Below are 5000 nucleotides of genomic sequence, written 5' to 3' on the forward strand. Positions count from 1 at the left end.
TCTGATATTGGAAGCTATGCAGTATTGGGCCTGGATAGTACTTGGATGGGAGACCACCTAGGAATCCCAGGTGCTGTAGGTAATTTTATACTGCCATAACAGTATATTACATTTTACATTTAATTTTTTCAACTTATCAATGAATTTACTTGAGTAAAGAAGTAAAAGAGGTCTAAAGTTAATGTCTTTGAGCACCTACAGCCAAACCACACTGGACATGCCCAATCTCGTCTGATATTGGAAGCTATGCAGTATTGGGCCTGGATAGTACTTGGATGGGAGACCACCTAGGAATCCCTGGTGCTGTAGGTAATTTTATATAGCCATAACTTTCTTTTCTATTACATTTTACATTACATTTTTTCAACTTATCAATTAATTTACTTGAGTTAAGAAGTAAAAGAGGTCTAAATTTAATGTTTTTGAGCGCCTATAGCCAAACCACACTGGACATGCCCAATCTCGTCTGATCTTGGAAGTTATGCAGTGTTGGGCCTGGTTAGTACTTGAATGGGAGACCACCTGGGAATATCAGGTGCTGTAGGTAATTTTATACTGCCATAACATTCTTTTCTATTAAATTTTACATTTAATTTTTTCAACTTATCAATGAATTTACTTGAGTTAAGAAGTAAAAGATTTCTAAAGTTAATGTTTTTGAGCACCTACAGTCAAACCACACTGGACATGCCCAATCTCGTCTGATCTTGGAAGCTATGCAGTGTTTGGCCTGGTTTGTACTTGGATGGGAGACCACCTGGGAATACCAGGTGCTGTAGGTAATTTTATACTGCCATAACATTCTTTTCTATTACATTTTACATTTAATTTTTTCAACTTATCAATGAATTTACTTGAGTTAAGAAGTAAAAGATGTCTAAAATTAAGGCTTTTTGCACCTACAGCCAAACCACACTGGACATGCCCAATCTCGTCTGATCTTGGAAGCTATGCAGTGTTGGGCCTGGTTAGTACTTGGATGGGAGACCACCTGGGAATCCCAGGTGCTGTAGGTAATTTTATATAGCCATAACATTCTTTTCTATTACATTTTACATTACATTTTTTCAACTTAGCAATGAATTTACTTGAGTTAAGAAGTAAAAGAGGTCTAAAATTAATATTTTTCAGCACCGATAGCCAAACCACACTGGACATGGCCAATGTCGTTTGATCTTGGAAGCTATGCAGTGTTGGGAATGGTCAGTACTTGGATGGGAGACCACCAGGGAAATCCAGGTGCAGTAGGTAATTTTATACTGCCATAACATTCTTTTCTATTACATTTTACATTTAATTTTTTCAAATTATCAATGAATTTACTTGAGTTAAGAAGTAATAGCGGTATAAATTTAATGCTTTTGGGCACCTACAGCCAAACCACACTGGACATGCCCAATCTCGTCTAATCTTGGAAACTATGCAGTGTTGGGCCTGGTTAGTACTTGGATGGGAGACCACCTGGGAATACCAGGTGCTGTAGGTAATTTTATACTGCCATAACATTCTTTTATATAACATTTTACATTTAATTTTTTCAACTTATCAATGAATTTACTTGAGTTAAGAAGTAAAAGAGGTCTAAAGTTAATGGTTTTGAGCACCTACAGCCAAACCACACTGGACAAGCCCAATCTCGTCTGATCTTGGAAGCTATGCAGTGTTGGGCCTGGTTAGTACTTGGATGGGAGACCACCTGGGAATACCAGATGCTGTAGGTAATTTTATACTGCCATAACATTCTTTTCTATTACATTTTACATTTCATTTTTTCAACTTATCAATGAATTTACTTGAGTTAAGAAGTAATAGAGGTCTAAAGTTAATGTTTTTGAGGACCTACAGCCAAACCACACTGGACATGCCCAATCTCATCTGATCTTGGAAGCTATGCAGTGTTGGGCCTGGTTAGTACTTGGATGGGAGACCACCTGGGAATACCAGGTGCTGTAGGTTATTTTATATAGCCATAACATTCTTTTCTATTACATTTTACATTACATTTTTTCAATTTACAATGAATTTACTTGAGTTAAGAAGTAAAAGAGGTCTAAAGTTAATATTTTTCAGCACCTATAGCCAAGCCACACTGGACATGGCCAATGTCGTTTGATCTTGGAAGCTATGCAGTGTTGGGAATGGTCAGTACTTGGATGGGAGACCACCTGGGAAAATTAGGTGCAGTAGGTAGTTTTATACTGCCATAACATTCTTTTCTATTACATTTTATATATAATTTTTTCAACTTATCAATGAATTTACTTGAGTTAAGAAGTAAAAGAGGTCTAAAGTTAAGGCTTTTAGCACCTATAGCCAAACCACACTGGACATGCCCCATCTCGTCTTATCTTGGAAGCTATGCAGTGTTGGGCCTGGTTAGTACTTGGATGGGAGACCACCTGGGAATACCAGGTGCTGTAGGTAATTTTATACTGCCATAACATTCTTTTCTATTACATTTTACATTTAATTTTTTCAACTTATCAATGAATTTACTTGAGTTAAGAAGTAAAAGAGGTCTAAAGTTAAGGCTTTTAGCACCTACAGCCAAACCACACTGGACATGCCCAATCTCGTCTGATCTTGGAAGCTATGCAGTGTTGGGCCTGGTTAGTACTTGGATGGGAGACAACATGGGAATACCAGGTGCTGTAGGTAATTTTATATAGCCATAACATTCTTTTCTATTACATTTTACATTACATTTATTCAACTTAGCAATGAATTTACTTGACTTAAGAAGTAAAAGAGGTCTAAAGTTAATATTTTTCAGCACCTATAGCCAAACCACACTGGACATGGCCAATGTCGTTTGATCTTGGAAGCTATGCAGTGTTGGGAATGGTCAGTACTTGGATGGGAGACCACCTGGGAAAACCAGGTGCAGTAGGTAATTTTATACTGCCATAACATTCTTTTCTATTACATTTTACATTTAATTTTTTCAACTTATCAATTAATTTACTTGAGTTAAGAAGTAAAAGAGGTCTAAATTTAATGTTTTTGAGCGCCTATAGCCAAACCACACTGGACATGCCCAATCTCGTCTGATCTTGGAAGTTATGCAGTGTTGGGCCTGGTTAGTACTTGAATGGGAGACCACCTGGGAATATCAGGTGCTGTAGGTAATTTTATACTGCCATAACATTCTTTTCTATTAAATTTTACATTTAATTTTTTCAACTTATCAATGAATTTACTTGAGTTAAGAAGTAAAAGATGTCTAAAGTTAATGTTTTTGAGCACCTACAGTCAAACAACACTGGGCATGCCCAATCTCATCTGATCTTGGAAGCTATGCAGTGTTTGGCCTCGTTTGTACTTGGATGGGAGACCACCTGGGAATACCAGGTGCTGTAGGTAATTTTATACTGCCATAACATTCTTTTCTATTATATTTTACATTTAATTTTACAACTTATCATTGAATTTACTTGAGTTAAGAAGTAAAAGAGGTCTAAAGTTAATGTTTTTGAGCACCTACAGCCAAACCACACTGGACATGCCCAATCTCTTCTGATCTTGGAAGCTATTCAGTGTTGGGCCTGGTTAGTACTTGGATGGGAGACCACCTGGGAATACCAGGTGCTGTAGGTAATTTTATACTGCCATAACATTCTTTTCTATTACATTTTACATTTAATTTTTTCAACTTATCAATGAATTTACTTGAGATAAGAAGTAATAGCAGTATAAATTTAATGCTTTTGGGCACCTACAGCCAAACCACACTGGACATGCCCAATCTCGTCTAATCTTGGAAACTATGCAGTGTTGGGCCTGGTTAGTACTTGGATGGGAGACCACCTGGGAATACCAGGTGCTGTATGTAATTTTATACTGCCATAACATTCTTTTCTATTACATTTTACATTACATTTTTTCAACTTATCAATTAATTTACTTGAGTTAAGAAGTAAAAGAGGTCTAAATTTAATGTTTTTGAGCGCCTATAGCCAAACCACACTGGACATGCCCAATCTCGTCTGATCTTGGAAGTTATGCAGTGTTGGGCCTGGTTAGTACTTGAATGGGAGACCACCTGGGAATATCAGGTGCTGTAGGTAATTTTATACTGCCATAACATTCTTTTCTATTAAATTTTACATTTAATTTTTTCAACTTATCAATGAATTTACTTGAGTTAAGAAGTAAAAGATGTCTAAAGTTAATGTTTTTGAGTACCTACAGTCAAACAACACTGGACATGCCCAATCTCGTCTGATCTTGGAAGCTATGCAGTGTTTGGCCTGGTTTGTACTTGGATGGGAGACCACCTGGGAATACCAGGTGCTGTAGGTAATTTTATACTGCCATAACATTCTTTTCTAGAACATTTTACATTTAATTTTTTCAACTTATCAATGAATTTACTTGAGTTAAGAAGTTAAAGAGGTCTAAAGTTAATGTTTTTGAGCACCTACAGCCAAACCACACTGGACATGCCCAATCTCATCTGATCTTGGAAGCTATGCAGTGTTGGGCCTGGTTAGTACTTGGATGGGAGACCACCTGGGAATACCAGGAGCTGTAGGTAATTTTATACTGCCATAACATTCTTTTCTATTATATTTTACATTTAATTTTACAACTTATCATTGAATTTACTTGAGTTAAGAAGTAAAAGAGGTCTAAATTTAATGTTTTTGAGTGCCTATAGCCAAACCACACTGGACATGCCCAATCTCGTCTGATCTTGGAAGTTATGCAGTGTTGGGCCTGGTTAGTACTTGAATGGGAGACCACCTGGGAATATCAGGAGCTGTAGGTAATTTTATACTGCCATAACATTCTTTTCTATTAAATTTTACATTTAATTTTTTCAACTTATCAATGAATTTACTTGAGTTAAGAAGTAAAAGATGTCTAAAGTTAATGTTTTTGAGCACCTACAGTCAAACAACACTGGACATGCCCAATCTCGTCTGATCTTGGAAGCTATGCAGTGTTTGGCCTGGTTTGTACTTGGATGGGAGACCACCTGGGAATACCAGGTGCTG

At 36.8% G+C, this 5000-nt stretch overlaps 3 non-coding genes and 16 pseudogenes across 3 annotated transcripts; all 19 read left to right on the forward strand.

The window, feature by feature from the left end:
- Positions 1-82, forward strand: part of LOC148485467 (5S ribosomal RNA) — a 119-nt pseudogene extending 37 nt beyond the window's left edge.
- Positions 83-193: 111 nt separating this feature from the next.
- Positions 194-312, forward strand: LOC148485468 (5S ribosomal RNA; annotated as a pseudogene).
- Positions 313-428: 116 nt separating this feature from the next.
- Positions 429-547, forward strand: LOC148485469 (5S ribosomal RNA; annotated as a pseudogene).
- A 116-nt stretch (positions 548-663) lies between these two features.
- LOC148485470 (5S ribosomal RNA) lies at positions 664-782 on the forward strand (annotated as a pseudogene).
- A 115-nt stretch (positions 783-897) lies between these two features.
- LOC148485471 (5S ribosomal RNA) lies at positions 898-1016 on the forward strand. Its single transcript, XR_015870768.1, has one exon. It is a non-coding gene; the product is annotated as a 5S ribosomal RNA (ribosomal RNA).
- A 351-nt stretch (positions 1017-1367) lies between these two features.
- LOC148485472 (5S ribosomal RNA) lies at positions 1368-1486 on the forward strand (annotated as a pseudogene).
- Positions 1487-1602: 116 nt separating this feature from the next.
- On the forward strand, positions 1603-1721 carry LOC148485473 (5S ribosomal RNA; annotated as a pseudogene).
- A 116-nt stretch (positions 1722-1837) lies between these two features.
- On the forward strand, positions 1838-1956 carry LOC148485474 (5S ribosomal RNA). The gene has a single exon (XR_015871342.1). It is a non-coding gene; the product is annotated as a 5S ribosomal RNA (ribosomal RNA).
- A 349-nt stretch (positions 1957-2305) lies between these two features.
- LOC148485475 (5S ribosomal RNA) lies at positions 2306-2424 on the forward strand (annotated as a pseudogene).
- A 115-nt stretch (positions 2425-2539) lies between these two features.
- LOC148485476 (5S ribosomal RNA) lies at positions 2540-2658 on the forward strand (annotated as a pseudogene).
- Positions 2659-3009: 351 nt separating this feature from the next.
- On the forward strand, positions 3010-3128 carry LOC148485477 (5S ribosomal RNA; annotated as a pseudogene).
- A 116-nt stretch (positions 3129-3244) lies between these two features.
- LOC148485478 (5S ribosomal RNA) lies at positions 3245-3363 on the forward strand (annotated as a pseudogene).
- A 115-nt stretch (positions 3364-3478) lies between these two features.
- On the forward strand, positions 3479-3597 carry LOC148485479 (5S ribosomal RNA; annotated as a pseudogene).
- A 116-nt stretch (positions 3598-3713) lies between these two features.
- On the forward strand, positions 3714-3832 carry LOC148485480 (5S ribosomal RNA; annotated as a pseudogene).
- A 116-nt stretch (positions 3833-3948) lies between these two features.
- Positions 3949-4067, forward strand: LOC148485481 (5S ribosomal RNA; annotated as a pseudogene).
- Positions 4068-4183: 116 nt separating this feature from the next.
- LOC148485482 (5S ribosomal RNA) lies at positions 4184-4302 on the forward strand (annotated as a pseudogene).
- Positions 4303-4418: 116 nt separating this feature from the next.
- On the forward strand, positions 4419-4537 carry LOC148485483 (5S ribosomal RNA). Its single transcript, XR_015871231.1, has one exon. It is a non-coding gene; the product is annotated as a 5S ribosomal RNA (ribosomal RNA).
- A 115-nt stretch (positions 4538-4652) lies between these two features.
- On the forward strand, positions 4653-4771 carry LOC148485484 (5S ribosomal RNA; annotated as a pseudogene).
- Positions 4772-4887: 116 nt separating this feature from the next.
- LOC148485485 (5S ribosomal RNA) overlaps positions 4888-5000 on the forward strand; it is a 119-nt pseudogene continuing 6 nt past the window's right edge.

Source organism: Taudactylus pleione, unplaced genomic scaffold, assembly GCF_031769625.1.
Source record: "Taudactylus pleione unplaced genomic scaffold, aTauple2 ptg000550l, whole genome shotgun sequence".
Taxonomy (NCBI): domain Eukaryota; kingdom Metazoa; phylum Chordata; class Amphibia; order Anura; family Myobatrachidae; genus Taudactylus; species Taudactylus pleione.